Here is a 17,605-nt window from a genome sequence, read left to right as displayed (position 1 = left end):
CTACTTCCCATCCAGTTCCCTGTTAATGCAGCTGGGAAAGCAGCAGAAGATGGTCCAAGTGCTTGGGCCCCTGCACCCAAGTAGGAGATCTGGAAGAAGCTCCTGGCTCCTGATCAGCCCAGCTCTTGCTGTTTGTGGCCATCTGGGGAGTGAAACAGCAGATGGAAGACCTCTCTTTCTCTCTCTACCTCTCTGTAACTCTGCCTTTCAAAAATATAAATAAATCTTAAAAAGAGGTAACCACAAAGTTAGGGTTTTTGAAGCCAGACATCAGGCAACAAATGTGAGTGACTTGATAATGTATAAAGTTGACAGCTCTGAAGTCCTAGGGTTTTGTTGCTTCAGTGTTACAGGGGACTCTGCTGGCTCTCCTAGCCACTGTACTGAATCTGTGAACGCAACCACATTCACATACAGGAGTGCCTCTGCTGAGGTTTGAGATGGAAGATTGAACAGGAGAGCGCTCCGGAACTTCTTCCGAATGTGATATCCATCCTCAAAGAGCTGGTTGCTTTTTTTTTTTTAAGATGTATTTATTTGGAAGGCAGACAACAGAGACAGAAGTAGAGACAGAGAAGAGATCTTTCATCTTCCAGTTCCCTTCTCAGATGGCTGCTACAGCTAGTACCAAGGCCAGGCTAAAGCCAGGAACCTGGAACTCCATCTGGGTCTCCCAAGTGGGGGGCAGGGGCCCAAGCACTTGGACCATTGTCCACTGCCTTCTCCGCAAGCTGGTTTGGAAGCATGGCATCCGAGACAATTTCCAGTCATTAATCTCTTTGAAAGTGTACGAAGTCAGAGTAGCTTAGGATCATGGGACTGGAGTCTGGCAAAGTCTATTGGCATTATTATCATCAGGCCTGCCCATGCAGGGTGCCACCTAGGCCACGTATTCAGTTCACCTCAAGACTATGATCTGCTGGGTGCCTCCGACCTCACTGGAGCCGGAGTCCGCGGAGGCCGCCGCCATCACGGGGCCGTCCCCACCCTCCTTGCAGCGCCCGCCTCAGGCGCCCGCTCCCTTTGCTGCTGGCTCTGAGGCGCGCGTCAAACCCACCTCCTCTCTCCTAACCCCTTCATTTGGATTGATTTCTAGGGACAACCAAACACAGCGATCTGCCAGTAAAGTACAGATCATACCTGCAGCGTACTGGTCAGAACGAGTCCACTTTGGTGGGAGGAGACTAGTGGCCAACCTAAACACCCGAGGACTTCCGGGTCACGGACCACATGGCGGCCTTGAGGTGGTGGCGCAAAGGTCACGGAATTCTGGCGCGCCGCGTTCTGCACGCTTTTACTGCTGCGTGTATCATCTCTCGGGTCGTTCCCGAATCCGTTCTCCATAAAAATTCCATGAGTTAGTAAGTAAACTGTTTTTCTGTGGAACGCGAGGGGCGGAGATGGGAACCGGTGATTTAAAGCCCAATAGGTAACATGTGGACGCGGGGTCGGGAAAGACAGAATGGGGAAACTGAGAAAGACGATGATAGAGGAATGCTGTAGAAGAATGCTTGGCATGGGAAAAACCCCCCATCTGGTGCCCGCGTAGAATACTGCGTTTGCTGTGAGAGTTTAGAAGGAAAACAAACAATTTTTTTTTTTTTGCTATCATATACTCAGCATCTGAGGCATATTCATCTATTACAATAATTTCGTTTTTATCTTCACCGTTCTCCAGTTTCCTGTATTTATATCTATATCCTGTTTACTACTTGTGGGCATTAATGTCAAATACAAGTTTGTTAGTCCAAAGTAACTTACATTTTTATTCATGATCAAGTCCTGTCTTTTCATTTGTGATCTGGGAAGAAAGTCGGACTAGTCCATTGTAGATTTATTGAAAGACATACACAACATATGCAAGCACCTATTGCGGTACCTGGCTTATAGAAAGAGTTCAATGAATGTGATATTGTGGCCGATGCCGCGGCTCACTAGGCTAATCCTCCGCCTGCGGCGCCAGCACACCGGGTTCTAGTCCCTGTCGGGGCGCGGGATTCTGTCCCGGTTGCCCCTCTTCCAGGCCAGCTCTCTGCTGTGGCCCGGGAGGGCAGTGGAGGATGGTCCAGGTTCCTGGCTTCTGATAGGCACAGCGCGCTGGCCCCAGCGTGCCGGCCCCAGCGTGCCGGCTGTAGCAGCCACTTGGGCGGTGAACCAACAGCGGGAAGACCTTTCTCTCTCTCTCTCTCTCTCTCACTGTCTAACTCTGCCTGTCAAAAAATAAAAATAGGCCAGTGCCGCAGCTCAATAGGCTAATCTTCCGCCGGCACACTGGGTCGGGGCGCCGGATTCTGTCCCAGTTGCCCCTCTTCCAGGCCAGCTCTCTGCTGTGGCCAGGGAGTACAGTGGAGGATGGCCCAAGTGCTTGGGCCCTGCACCCCATGGGAGACCAGGAGAAGCACCTGGCTCCTGCTTACGGTTCAGCGCGGTGCGCCGGCAGCAGCGCGCTGGCCGCGGCAGCCATTGGAGGGTGAACCAACGGCAAAGGAAGACCTTTCTCTCTGTCTCTCTCTCACTGTCTACTCTGCCTGTCAAAAAAATAAATTAATTAAAAAAAAATAAAAAAAGATTAAAATATAAATATGATATTGTTATTTTGATCTTATTGATTAACCTTTTGTTAGGATGCATTATGAAATAATTCACATGACTACCATATGACTGTTGAATTGTAGCACTTTCTTAAGTTTCCAGATAATTTAATGATCAGTGGCTTATTTGATTATGTGATTATTCATAGTTAGTTTCAACAACATTTTTGGATCTACGTTTAATCCTAAGAGAAAAACATCAATTGAGAAGTACCACTGTGAACAAAAAAATAATGGTTTCCTGCTGTTACAGTAAAGCTACTCTGTGCTTATTCCTTCCTTGCCAAAGTAGGACATTCTGATCCTATGATGATGTTCTAAAAGAGTTTACTTATTTTGCATCAAATGGTTCCATAGATGAGTTCATTTCTAGTGATGAATATCAGGACAACATGGCTGAGCTTCTTGCCCTGATCTCACTGCCGTGTTCTAATCCAACTGGCTAAAGAAGTCCTCAGTTGTCAGCCCCAGCAAGAGAGAAATTCAGTTCTGTTCGGGCCCTCTCTTATGTTTGATGAATACGTTATTCGCTGATTGCTAGAGAAAAATGTAAAAGGGAAGAAATGATCACAGTGTAGACATTACTGAAGAGCACCCAATCAATTTGAACAGATTCTACTTGTAATAGCTAGACAAGTCTTTTTTTTTTAATCAAGCTTTTATTGAGGCTAAAACAAATGAATGTGGATACTCTTATAAATGTTCTAATCCAAAGGCGAAATGGTTAGATACTCTTAACAATCATTTTCTTCCTTCTTTGGGAGATATACTACATTTCTGAGACAATCTGAAATGCTTTTTTTCATGTAGTATTGGTTATGTTATAAGCCTTTCTGTGATCTCCCCAAAATCAAAGGCAGACCAGGAGAAAAGCCTTGTTTACACATGAAATAGCCTTTGACAGCAAAACATTTCTCCCAGACAAGGAACAAAAAACTTATCTAGGATATGCTCCCATCTTATAAATTTTGCCCAACACTTGATCTGTGCATATAATGTGTGTGTGTGTGTGTGTGTGTTAATAAGGATAAAATCATTTCAGAGGTGAAGGATCTTATTTTGAATACAGTTAACGAAATGAAAGTCCTTATGGGACAGCATTACAAACAGAAATGTCATATCTAATATTATCAGTAAATGGAGTGATTGAATAAATCAATTTAGCATTTGTCATAAAGTAATCAAACAATTGATTTGACTAAACTTCGATTTCCTGAGCTGTGGGTGGTTTGGGAGTAGTCAGAAAACCACCAACTCCTCTGCAGGGTGAAAGGTATTTTCGACGGTACTTCCCTAAGTGACTCTTCCCTGACCCCCACAGACCTATGCTCCAGTCTGTATCAGGGTCCCTGCGCTCTGCTCTTCACTCAGAGAGCTCTTAGGTGTAATCGAGCATCTGCATGCTTATCTGAGGAGTCTCTGCCCCCACCAGGCTGTTGCTGTGCTGACCTTCATACCCCCAGAGCCTAGCACAGCACCTGGCAAAGGGCGGAGCTCAGGAAGATCTACTGACTCAGTGGGTTTTGAGAAAAGGCATTCACGCCACGGCCTTCTTGACAGTAGCAAGCATGTGTTTTTGTCTGAGAAGGCAAAGATGAATCTGAGAAGGGAACTGGAGTCCTTAGTTATCAGCAAACCCATTAGCCCCTGTTTTCAGTTCTTCTTCCTTACCAGATCTGTTAGAAGAAGGGTGAGTACCCAGGAAAGCTGGCCCTAGGTCTGGGGGATCTGGTTAAGGTGTTCAGCCATTTCATGAGATTGGGACCTTTAACTGACAACAAGTCCCAACTCCAGGGTAAAAAGATGAGATTTTCCTCCAAACTTATCAAGAGCAAACACGGTCACCATAAACTGTTAAGGTTGACCAGTCATGGGTTGCTTATCATGAAGACATTGCAAAGGAAGCAAATACCAGCCACACCTGTCACAGAGTATTTGCACATACGGTGATGCCTACCGTTTCCTGAGTGCTTGCTAAAGGCAGGCAGTGCTCAGCCGAGTCACAGGCACTTTCACGTCTGACTCTCCCAACACGCCAGCGATGTGCTGCTTGACGGCTTCCGCAAGACTGAGAGAAGTTGGGCAATTAGCATAAGTGGTAAAGCCCAGACTAGGCTCCTGGTCCCTCTGCCTTCAGGGCCTTCCATCTTAACCCTACAGTAATGATCTGTAAGGTGTTCTTCCCCCACCAAACTGTCAGTGAGACCTCACAGACAGGACTAGTTTTACTCATTCTTGTACTTCCAGCTGGTGAAAATGCCAAAACTAATAGGTGATATAACCTGCTAGGCCACTGAGCCCAAACCTCCAAACCTGATGAAACCGTGTGCAGGTAGATATTGTAAAGGCTAGTGGAATGCTCATTGCTCAAGAAGGCCCCTCAGCTGGGACATTCCAGACTGCTAAGGAGCCTTTCTGCATGTCCTCCACCCGCTTAATCGCTGTCTGCACCTCCCCCAACAAGCAACTTTCCGCCCAAAGGAAATGACGCCTGGCTTCAAACTCCCTGCCCTCTGTCTGGGCAGGCTGAACCCCCACTCACTTTACCCCCTTTGCATCCCCCTTGAAACAGCCTTCCTACTTTAACTGGCTGCCTCCTCACCTCCTTTGAACCCTAAAATCTTTTTTTATTTTATTTTTTGACAGGCAGAGTGGACAGTGAGAGAGAGAGAGACAGAAAGAAAGGTCTTCCTTTGCTGTTGGTTCACCCTCCAATGGCCGCCGCGGCCGGTGCACCGCGCTGATCCGATGGCAGGAGTTCCTGGTCTCCCATGGGGTGCAGGGCCCAAGCACTTGGGCCATCCTCCACTGCCCTCCTGGGCCACAGCAGAGAGCTGGCCTGGAAGAGGGGCAACCGGGACAGAATCCGGCGCCCGGACCGGGACTAGAACCCAAGGTGCCGGCGCTGCAGGTGGAGGATTAGCCTATTGAGCCGCGGCGCCGGCCTGAACCCTAAAATCTTAAAACCTAACGAAAGGTGTTCAATAAATGTTTAGTGAAGGAGGCAGGAATTTCTTTCTCAATTATCAGAACTATGTTTAGTATAGTGTTAATCTGCTGACCTACACAATGAGTAGAAAAAAAGTACACGGAAGAAACATTTAGGGGTCAGCACTGTGGTGTAGCGGGTGAAGCCACTGCCTGTAGTGCCAGCATCCCATATGGGCGCAGCTCCACTTCCGATCCAGCTCTTTGCAATTACCTGGGAAAGCAGCAAAAGATAGCCTAAGCATTTGCACTATGTCAACTCGTAGTTATTATAATTAAGCAGAATTCTGTTACCAGATTTTTTTTCCCTTTCAAAGAGAGGCTCATTACTACAAACTGCTAAAGAGAAAGTTTATGGAAAATTAAGTATTTCCTATCCTTAAGCATTTTCTTCTAGGTTCAATAATTAACTCTGGTCTAATTTTATTCTATTACTTTTCTTACCATTATGGACTATTGGGTCCTAATGAAAATTCAACCAGGCACATGTGTATTAGCTTTGGCCTGGCATCTCTGTCTTTTCCAAGCTGCCAAGTTTCATAGGTCCTTTCAAACTCCTCCATGAAATCCTCCATTTTTAGTACAAATTGCCTTAATCCTAAATCCTGACCCGCCTCTTAATGTTCCTCAAGCTCTTTTTTTTTTTTAATTATTTATTTATTTGAAAGGCAGAGTTACAGAGCAAGCAAGAGGCGGGGGTGGTAGGAGGGAGAGAGACAGAGAGACATCTTCCATCTGCTGGTTCATTCTCCAGATGGCCACAGTGGCTAGGGCTGAGCCAGGCCAAAGCCAGGAGCCCAAAATTCAATCCTTTTCTCCCATGTGAGTGCAGGGGCCTAATGACTTGGGCCATCTTCCATTGGTTTCCCAGACACAATACAGGGATTTGCATGGAAAATAGAGCAGCTGGGATCTGGTGCTCATATGGGATGCCAGCATTGCAGATGATGGCTTAACCTGATGCACCACAGTGCCAGCCCTCTCAAGCACTTTGGTTATGATTATATTACCTGTGTTTATTGTGATCAGTTTTTGTTGAATGTTTTGATATGTGGTATAAGTGTCCCAAGCAGTAGCTCCATCCATGGCACCACAGTGCCTGCCTCCAAACCGTATCTATTTTTTTAAAAGATTATTTATTTGAAAGTCAGAGTTAACACAGAGAGAGGAGAGGCAGAGAGAGAAGCCTTCCATCCGATGGTTCACTCCCCATATGGTCTCAAAGGCCGGAGCTACACCAATCTGAAGCCAGGAGCCAGGAGCTTCTTCCAGGTCTCCCAAGTGGGTGCAGGGGCCCAAGGCTTGGGCCATCTTCTACTGCTTTCCCAGGCCATAGCAGAGAGCTGGATCAGAAGTGGAGCAGCTGGGCCTTGAACCAGCACCCTTATGGAATGCCAGTGCTTCAGGCCAGGGCGTCAACCCACTGGGCCACAGCTCTGACCCCCAAACCTTATCTTTTAATTGCATTTACTATGAACTTTCTAATTCCTCCTTATTACATTTCATCCTTACTCTCAGCGCTTGTAGTTAACAGCCCCAGTCCTATGACTCCTGGGGGGAAAACTGAGCTAATGGGAGGAGGCATTTAAAAAAAGTCATTACTTCTCCCTTGGCAAGACTTACAGTGTGACAACAGCATCTTTCTCCACGCCTTCTTCCCCAAACGTATTAGAAAACTAGCACAATTAGGTGGAGATGCCCATGTGGTCCCACCTGGCTGAGTGGGCATACCCACTTGCTAAGGTGCATATGCCAGCTCTGTGTGCCCTTGTTTCACTCCATTGTAGACAACCGGTCTTTTGGTTGCCCCTTCCTCTTCTCTGTCAAACAACTGCTTTGAGGAGGCTATCTTTCTGTTCTTTGTTGGACATTATGGGCTGTGCAACTATGTTCCTTAGTGTGAAGAAATGATATTTGAGCATCCAAGTCCCTGCACCAGCATCTGTTCTGGTTCTTTTATAGCCCTCTGAGTATTTGCATTTTCCAACAGGTAGGCAAGTCTTGGTCCAGAATGGGTATCTATTCCTGCCAAGATGCATTTGTCACCCCCCAGGACTACCAATGGGAGTCTCACTTGCCAGCTATGCTCAGTGCTTTCCCGCAAGGGATGTACCAGTAGTCTCTATGGTCTCTGTGTCTTCTGCTGGCAGTCAGGACATTTTTATTGGCATTATGTGCCTGAGAGGGTATAAAAAGAACACGTCCAGATTCAGCCCATCTCTTCGTATCTACATATTTCATGTACCCCAGTTGCCACCTTAAGTGAGCACATGGGGATATCTGCTTGTCCATTCCAATTACTTTTCAAAGGCAGAAGGAAGTTCTGATGGGCAGTGACATGTCATGCTTTAACATATCCCTCATGGAGCCAGCACTGTGGCATAGTGGGTAAAGCCGGGCCTGCAGTACCTGCATCCCATATGGGTGCTGGTTCGAGTCCCGGCTGCTCCACTTCTGATCCAGCTCTCTGCTATGGCCTGGGAAAGCAGTGGAAGATGGCCCAAGCCCTTGGGCTCCTGCACCCATGTGGGAAGACCTGGAGGAAGCTCCTGGCTCTTGGCTTCAGATCAGCACAGCTCTGGCCATTGCAGCCAATTGGGGAGTGAATGAACGGATAGAAGACCTCTCTCTCTGCCTCTCTGTAACTCTGCCTTAAAATAAATAAATAAATCTTTAAAAAAAAAAAACCTCAAATTTCTGTAAGTTCATGTCTCATGTGGGCACCCTTTTAATAGGCCAGAGTTCTGCCTTTCCACCTGTCCATGTCGGCTACTGCCCATGAATAACTAAAAACCCATACAGAGAGGCTTTTACACTTTCCAGTCTTGTAGCCAAGCTGTTCAGCCCTCTGAGCTGATTTGATTTTACTTTCTGCAACTGAAGTGGCATGCTTCTGTTTACCCTGGAGCCGCCATCTGCAAACCCAGCATCTTTTGGGTGGTCAGTTGAGAGCTGTTTATAGAGGATAGAATCTGGCTGCTCTTCACCTGGTTCCAGATTGAGGGGAAAAAGAGGTTCTCTGCTTATGAATATCACTTTGTATTCCCCAGGTGGCATGATCTTGTCTAAGCCTTTTAAATTCTCTGGACCACATGGCAGTAGCCATTGCTGGGAGGCATGCAGAGTTTGGCCATAAGCCCCAGTCAAGGCTACATGTAGGGCTATGAGATGGAGAAGTTGTTCTTATACCAACAGTCCAGCTTCTACTCTAATCTGTGTGGATTTGGGTAGTGTTATGGGTTGCTATTTAGCATATTCAGTTACTAGTGCTCAAAGGATGGATTTACATGCCTTCTGTTTACAACACTAGGTAGGGAAAACATTCTCTGCTTTGATAAGATATTCATTCCCATGACATACTCAGGTCAAAGAGTTGCAATCAGTTTGCTTGAAGCATTTCCAAATACAACTCTCATGTAAACTTTCATCTTAATTCCATCAACCATACTTTCTTAACTGTAGCCCCATAGGACTTCAGCAAGAGGTTTTGGCTTTATAATACTAGGAAAGGGATATTATATTCCCAGCTAGACATACTATCCATTCCCAGAAAAATTTAGATAAAGGAAACATATGGTCTTTATATAAAGCCTGTTGAAATAATTCAACTCTCATAATCCTATCAAGCTTTAATATTTTTTTAGATGAGAGGAGAGTGCATTTTTTATTTTCTAAAATTTTAAATTAATTTTATTTAAGGTATACAAATGTCATGCACTTCATATATACAGATTTAGGAACACAGTGATTCTTTCTACCCAACCTTCCCTCCCGCCCATACTCTCAACTTTACTCTTTGTCTCTTTCCTATTCTCAGTCTTAATTTTTACAAAGATCTATTTTCAGTTTACTTTATAAGATTAACCCTACACTAAGTAAAGAGTTCAACAAGTAGCATGAAGGAAAAAAAAAAACAAAAAACAAAAAACAAAAAAAAACACTTGTTCCACAACTGTAGGCTGTAAACAATGATCAAATGTTAAATTTCATTCCTATACATTGTATTTTACGTACTCTATAGTTATCACAGATCAGGGAAAACATTTGGTATCTGTTTTTTTTTTTTAATTTTTATTTATTTATTTTGACAGGCAGAGTTAGACAGTGAGAGAGAGAGAGACACAGAGAGAAAGGTCTTCCCTCTTCCGTTGGTTCAGCCTCCCCAAGTGGCTGCTATGGCCGCTGCGTTGCCACTGGTGCAGTGCGCCAATCCAAAGCTAGGAGCCAGGTGCTTCCTCCTGGTCTCCCATGTGGGTGCAGGGCCCAAGGACCTGGGCCACAGCAGAGAGCTGGACTGGAAGAGGAGCAACCGGGACAGAATCTGGTGCCCCAACTGGGACTAGAACCTGGGGTGCCGGCACTGCAGGTGGAGGATTAGCCTAGTGAGCTCGGATCATATTTCTTTAAAAAATTTTTTTCTACTGAGAATACATTTATTATACAAGTATCACACACACAACATTTCAGGAACACTTACAGATATGGAATTCAATTCCAAATCTCCATTTCACCCACACATACTATACCGCACACTCACTTTGACATTCAGTCCAATAGGAATAACCCAAAGTCAGTTTTCTGGACAGCTTCAATTGAATAGAATCTTCCAAGCCCAGAACTTCATTCTTAATACCCTGTGTACATGTGAATAAAATCTATAGATGTGTTATAGATGACCCCATCACTGTTTTTTTTTTTTTTTTTTTTTTTTTTTTTTTTTTTTTGACAGGCAGAGTAGACAGAGAGAGAGAGAGAAAGGTCTTCCTTTGCCGTTGGTTCACCCTCCAATGGCCGCCGCGGCTGGCGCGCTGCGGCCGGCACACTGCGCTGATCCGATGGCAGGAGCCAGGTGCTTCTCCTGGTCTCCCATGGGGTGCAGGGCCCAAGCACCTGGGCCATCCTCCACTGCACTCCCGGGCCACAGCAGAGAGCTGGCCTGGAAGAGGGGCAACCGGGACAGAATCCGGCGCCCTGACCGGGACTAGAACCCAGTGTGCCAGCGCCGCAAGGCAGAGGATTAGCCTAGTGAGCTGCGGCGCCGGCCAGTATTTAAAAGGTTTGGCTGGTGCCGCGGCTCACTAGGCTAATCCTCTGCCTTGCAGCGCTGGCACACTGGGTTCTAGTCCCGGTCAGGGCGCCGGATTCTGTCCCGGTTGCCCCAACAGGAGTCACTGTGCACTTACTCCTCATGTAGGATCTCTGTCCTTGATGTGCTGTACATTGAGGCTTAATGCTATAACGAGTACTCAAACAGTATATTTCACTTTGTGTTTCTATGGGGGTGCAAACTGTTGAAATTTTACTTAATGTATGCTAAACTGATCTTCTGTATATAAAGAGAATTAAAAATGAATCCTCATGTGAATGGAAGGGGAGAGGGAATGGGAAAGGGGAGGGTTGCGGGTGGGAGGGACGTTATGGGGGGGAAGCCATTGTAATCCATAAGCCATACTTTGGAAATTTATATTCATTAAATAAAAGTTAAAAAAAAAAAAAGAAAGCTTCAGAAACCAGAAAAAAAAAAGGTTCTAAAACTGGTAACAGAACTAAGGATTCTGGAGGCCAAGTCAAGATCACTGAGGTCACTGCTGATCCAGACACTGATTTAAAAAAAAAAAATTATTTATTTATTTGAAAGAGTGACACAGAGAGGTTTTCCATCCATTGGTTCACTCCTGGGATGGCTTCAACAGCCTCGGCTGGGCTAGGCTGAAGCCAGGAGCTGGGAGCTTCTTTCTGTCTCTTACTTGGGCCATCTTCCACTGCCTTTTCTCAGGCCATTAGCAGGGAGCTGGGCTGGAAGTGGAGTAGCCAGGAACTGAACTAGTGCCTGTTTGGAATGCTGGCTTTGCAGGCGGCCTGCTGTCCTACAAAGCTGCCCTGGACGGAGGACTTTATAACCATAAGGGAAAGGTAAGGTAAGCAATGGACTCTTCCCCGCAGGCACCAGGGGCTTCCAGATTGGCAGCCTCTTCCTTCCCGACTCTCTAGCCCTTTTTTCACCCCTGTCGGATTTCCTGTGCGTCTCCGTTTTCTCCAGGGTTTTGTTAGAACCAGCTGGGCTCCAGTCTGCAGAGTTCACATAGGATTTGTCCATGACAATCACTGCGTCAAAGATGGCTTCACAGCAAAAACCGTGCACAGTTAGGCTAAAGTGAGCCGATGCGGTCCTGGATGCTTGTCTCCAAGCAGGGGAGGGTCTAATGCTCTAGCTGTGTGTTTGGTCTTGACTGGGAAGATCTGTTCATGCTTTATATAGTTGGTGCGCTGCCAGAGGAATATTCTTCACATTGCGTGCGCCCCAATGAGATCTAGTTAGATACTCCACCACCAGATTACGAGGAAATTCGGCCTCCCAGACGTATGCAAAGTCCCAAACCAAAAGAACAGCCTCCCTTTCTCCCAAGCACGTCGGGAGAATCACGTGGTCGGCTTTCCAGCTGCGGACTGGAAGGTTCAACCTCATCCTGTGCCGCTTCTCCGGCAAGGACCGGCCGCCATTTTTGATTCGGCTTTTCTGAGAACACCTTCCAGCCGTGAGGTATTTAGGCAACCAAGTGGCGACAATCGTCTCCAGACTTAAGCCACCGTCATTTTATATTTATACATAAAGCTGAGGAGCAAAAACTCCCCCTGGGATTCATCACGGTTCCCACCAGCTTTTTCGGACAGGGGAGGCTCAAAGGCTTCTTGGTCATTGAAATGGAACCTGTGCGAACCCATAGTCTGGTGGTGCAAGAGCTGCGCAGGTCCGAGCGCAGTTGGCAGCCCTGCGGGCACTCGCACCACCGCGGTCCAGCCCCAAGAGGTGGGGGAGCGGGTGTGCCGCGGGCTGCCGGCGGGCGCGGCTGGTGCAGTGTTGAACGCGGCATAGGCGTCTCTTAGATGTGTGTGCGGATGGCTTATAAGCCAGTTTCGGGTAAGGAGGCTACTCCCTCGTGGGACGGCAGCGGCAGCATGGGGCCTAAGAGAGGTAGGGGACGCTGGTGACGTGGTGAGCCTCACAGTTTTTGTACTTGGTACTATCGGTTATTTTCCACAACTGGATGTATGGTATTCCGGAAGGCAGTCGCCAGTTAAATGTTGGCTACCTCCACTCCCCAGGCAGGAATCCAAAATTGGGGTCACTTGAGCCATCTTCTGCCTCCCAGCCTTGCCATCCAGTGACCGGTTACACATCAGTGGCTGTGAGAGCATAGATGCTACCACTGATGGTGTAGATGCTGCTGCCATGGGTTGGGGAAGCCCATATTTTCTTTTGTAATCTCTACCTTCTGACTTTAAAAGTTTGTCTGATTTGGAGGCAAATACAGCAAGCTTGTTTGGAGCCTTTTAATTATGGGACCAGCAAGGTTTCCTCTTTGGTTCACAGAGCCTTTGGCAGTGCCCTATTAGAACTCTCTGTGGGCCGGCGCCAAAGCTCACTTGGCTAATCCTCTGCCTGCGGCACTGGCACCCCGGGTTCTAGTCCCGGTTGGGGCGCTGGATTCTGTCCCGGTTGCTCCTCTTCCAGTCTGGAGCAGCTCTCTGCTGTGGACTGGGAAGGCAGTGGAGGATGGCCCAAGTGCTTGGGCCCTGCACCCACATGGGAGACCAGGAGGAAGCACCTGGCTCCCAGCTTCGGATCAGTGCAGCACCGTCGGTAGCGGCCATTTGGGGGATGAACCAACAACAGAAGGAAGACCTTTCTCTCTGTCTCTCTCTCTCTAACTCTGCCTGTCAAAACAAACAAACAAACAAACAAAAACCCTCTTTGTGGGGCCAGCAAGCCTCCACCTTGGGCAAGGTTTGAGTCCTGGCTACTCCTGATCCAGTTCCATGGGGCCCACATGGGAGACCCGGAAGAAGCTTCTGGCTCCTAGCTTTGGATTGGTGCAGCGCCATCCTTTGTGGCCGTTTGGGGAGTGAACCAATCGAACTTCCTGCTAATGTCCTTCCTGAGAGGAAGCAGATGATGGCTTAAAATTGACCTTCTAACCCCACATGGGAGGCTGGGATGGAGTTGCAGCCTCCTGGCTTTGGCCTGGCCCGGTCCTGGCTGTTATAGGTATCTGGGCAGTGAACTGGTGGATGGAAGATCTCTCTGTCTGTCTTTCAAATAAAATGAAACGAAAAAACCACTTTTTTTGTTTTAACCCAATCCATTTCCATTTTATTCATCTCTTTCCCCCTTTTGAAAAAAAAATTATTTGAAAGGTAGAATGACAGGGGGAGACAGAGACCATCCATTGGCTGGTTCACTCCCCAAGTGGCCTCATTCCATTTCTTAATAACCATGTAGGTCTGGGCATTGTGGCAGAGCAGGTTAAGCCACCTATTATAATGCCAGCATCCCACATGAGTGGGGCTCCAGTCTGGCTGCTCCACTTCACATCCAGCTCACTGATGGTATGCCTAGGAAAGCATCAGATTGTTCAAGTTCTTGAGTGTCTGCACCCACAGTGGAGACTTGGAGTTCCAGTTCCTAGTTATGTGCCTGGCTCTTGGCTTCAGGCTGTCCCAGCCTTGGCTGTTGCAGCCATTTGGGGAGTGAACCAGCAGATGGAAGGAAGATTCTCTCTCTGTCTCTGTCTCTGTCTCTCTTCTATAACTGCCTTTCAAATAGTCTTTTTTTTTTTTTTTAAAAGACCATCAAAACATTTTGACCCTCCTTGGACCAGTCGTTATACCCTTATCAACATTTTTTAAAAAGATGTATTGATTTATTTGAAAGGCAGAGTTACAGAAAGAGGGAATAAGAAAGATCTTCCATTCACTGGTTCATTCCTTAAATGACCATGACAGCTAGAGCTGGGCTGAGCTGAAGCCAGGGGCCAGTAGCTTCTTACGGGTCTCCCATGTGGGTGCAGGGGCCCAAGGACTTGATTTCTCAGGCACGTTAGTAAGAAGCTAGATCATAAGTAGAGCAGTTGAGACTGGATTGGGGTGCCAGTGCCACAGACAGTAGCTTTACACACTAAGCTACAAGGCTGGCCCCCCCTTTTTTTTTAAAGTGTTCATTTATTTTCTTATTTTCATCTATTTGAAAAGCAGAAAGAGAGATAAAGAGAGAGAGAGAGACTTTCCATTTGCTGGTTTACTTGCCAAATGCTTAAAACAGCCAGGGAGTCTGGGCCAGCCAAAGGCAGTATCCTGGAAATCCATCCTAGTCTCCCATTCGGTTGGGCAGGGGCCCAACCATTTGAGTTATCATCTGCTGCCTCCTGGGGTACATTAGCAGAAAGCTATGTCAGAATAAGACTCAACACTCAATTGGTACACTGATATGTGAGGCAGGCATTCCAAGCAGCAGCTTAACCTGCCATGCCATAATGCCCTCCCCGTTATCATCTTCTTTTTTTGTTTTGTTTTTTAAGGTTTATTAGGCAGAGTAGCAAAGGAGAAGGGAGGTTGAGGGGAGGGGAGGGGAGGGAAGAGGGAGGGAGGCAGAGGGAGAGAGAGGGGTGGGGGAAAGAGGGAGAGGGAGAGAGAGAGAGAGAGAGAGGAGAGAGAGAGAGAGATCTTCCATTCATTGGTTCACTCCCCAAATGGCCCCAACTGCTGGAGCTGGGCCAGGCCAAAGCCTGGAACCCAGGTCACCCTCGTAGTAGCAGGGGCTCAGGCACTACTGTCCAGGTGCAGTAGCAGGGAGCAGATGGGAAGTGGAGGAGCTGAGACTCAGCCTTACCAGCTCATCACAATGCCAGCCTCCAGTGACATTTTATTTACTCACTTCATTAAACATTTTTGAAAATTATTTTTTAAAAGATTTATTAATTTGAAAGGAGTTACAGAGAGAGGGAGAGACAGATCTTCCATCTGCTAGTTCACTCCCCAAATGGATGCAATGCCCAGGGCTTGGCCAGGCTGAAGCCAGGAACCAGGAGTTTCATCCTGGCCTTCCACATGGATGCAGGGGCCCAAGGTCTTGGGCCATCTTCTATCGCTTTCCCAGGCCACAGCAGAGAGCTAGATTAGAAGCGGAGCAGCCGAGACTTGAACTGGTACCCATATAGGATGCTGGCAGTGCAGGTGGTGGCTCCACCCGCTATGCCACAGTGCCAGGCCCTCACCTTATTTCTTATTAAAAATTTCGCTTTTCTTGGAATTGGTCTTTCGACTCTCCAGTTTGGCCTTTCCCTGTTCTCTTGGTTTTTTTTTTTTTTTTTTTTTGACAGGCAGAGTGGACAGTGAGAGAGACAGAGAGAAAGGTCTTCCTTTGCCGTTGGTTCACCCTCCAATGGCCGCCGCGGCCAGCACGCTGCGGCCGGCGCACCGCGCTGATCCGATGGCAGGAGCCAGGAGCCAGGTGCTTTTCCTGGTCTCCCATGGGGTGCAGGGCCCAAGCACCTGGGCCATCCTCCACTGCACTCCCGGGCCACAGCAGAGGGCTGGCCTGGAAGAGGGGCAACCGGGACAGAATCTGGCGCCCCGACCGGGACTAGAACCCGGTGTGCCGGCGCCGCTAGGCGGAGGATTAGCCTAGTGAGCCGCGGCGCCGGCCTCCCTGTTCTCTTGTTAATTCTAAAGTTTTCATTAGCATCTGTAAGACTCAAGAGGAGAAGCTGAGACTGCAAATTTGATCAGGTTTCTGCGGCTATAGTTAGATTTTCAGAAATAAGGTCATGGAGCACCCACGTGGAAGGGATTCGCATAATCACAGCATTCACCATAACCTGAGTAATGGGCATATTGAGCTTATGAATATGCCTCTCCTCATAAAGTCAGCCGCACATGGCAGGCAGATCAGCTGCATTGAATGGCACTTGGCACTTATAGGGGTAGTGGGGGCAGTTCTTCTCAGGGTCAGCTCGTTTTCCACTGGCTTTCCTCCAGTTGACCAGGGTAGCTGTTCCCTTGGGAGTAATCTCCCATGTGTCTGGATCACACTTTGTCTGTTCTGCAGTGAGCCATGGGTCCCGTATCAACCCAGGCATGTTCTTCCCCCCTGCAGCATTTGAAACCCTCATTCACTCACCTCCCACGAAATTGACGATGCCCTTCCCCCTCTAACCTCTGGCTGCATTAGTTCCTCTGTTTAGCCCTTACCCCCACCCCTACCCCCACCCTGACAACCTTCTTGGTAAGCACAGGTCTCAGGTACTCTCTGTGGTCCCTGCATAATTTGTACCTTGGTGAGTGGCTCTGAAGGTTGTGCGCTAAACTTGGACTCATTGAAATCTGAGTTTAGTAACACATCAAGCCCTACCCCAGCTCTCTGGGCACCAGTACAGGCAACAATAACCAAGGGATCCAAGATTTCCCTTTTTTCTTAGGAGCTTGTGTTTCCTTGAACATTCAGTGAAGTAACTCCCTGGGAGTTGAATCTCTCTCTAAATTACCGTGGTGACTTTCACTGTTAGTAACGGGCAGCACAGCTGCCACTCCATGTCACGGGTGACCACATGGCCGCCAAGGAATCAAAAGCTCTTCATCCTTCTTCACCCATCACCTTTCTGTCCTTTTTTTCCCCTCAAGCCACATGTTGCAATGAGTCAGGCCTATGCTAGCAAGCCCTTTCACTGACAGCAATTGTGAAGGAAACAAATTGGTTTTCCTCTTCCCTCATATGACAGTAATCAACACGGAAGACTTCTGTGACTGCACAAGCTATAGGAATTTCTCCCCACCTGCAAGCAAGCAATCAATGCTGTGGTGGACACCAGCTGGGTTTCTTCTGATTAAATTTGAAAAAAAACCAAGAGATGACTTCAGGGCTTCAGGTTGAGGGTTCAATCCCTGAGAGCAGCCCCTCTCCCCTGACCCCTTAAGTACCAGCTCCCAGCCTCCAGGTTTTTTTTTTTTAACCTGTGCTTCTGATGGGTTATAAATTGGGGTTCCCATTACCCCCTATAGGGTTCAATTAATGCTTGAGCAGTTCATAGAATTCAGGGCATGTTCATGGGTTAATTATAAAGGGTGTCACTGGGGCTAGTGTTCTGGTGTAGTGGGTTAAGCCAGTGTTTGCCCTGGCAGCATCCCAGTCCAGGCTGTTCCACTTCTTGGGTTTTTGTCGTTGTTATTTTTGTTTTTTAAAGATTTATTTA

At 47.5% G+C, this 17,605-nt stretch overlaps 1 protein-coding gene and 1 pseudogene across 37 annotated transcripts in view; both read right to left on the bottom strand.

Annotated features, from left to right (window-relative positions):
* CMKLR2 (chemerin chemokine-like receptor 2) overlaps nt 1–17,605 on the bottom strand; it is a 54,043-nt gene that overhangs the window by 25,286 nt on the left and 11,152 nt on the right. For 3 of the 37 annotated variants that reach the window (XM_070070326.2, XM_070070336.2, XM_070070331.2), the window contains exon 2: nt 4,549–4,659. The exons of the other annotated variants lie outside the window; for them this stretch is intronic. The gene's annotated coding sequence lies outside the window, so the exon portion shown is untranslated. The remainder of the gene's footprint in view (nt 1–4,548; nt 4,660–17,605) is intronic. 37 annotated transcript variants of the gene reach the window in all.
* LOC138848937 (transcription factor AP-2 gamma-like) lies at nt 11,323–12,584 on the bottom strand (annotated as a pseudogene).

This window comes from Oryctolagus cuniculus, chromosome 3, assembly GCF_051225735.1.
Source record: "Oryctolagus cuniculus isolate XC-2025 breed Fujian yellow rabbit chromosome 3, ASM5122573v1, whole genome shotgun sequence".
Taxonomy (NCBI): domain Eukaryota; kingdom Metazoa; phylum Chordata; class Mammalia; order Lagomorpha; family Leporidae; genus Oryctolagus; species Oryctolagus cuniculus.
This window is presented reverse-complemented; position numbering and strand designations above follow the sequence as displayed.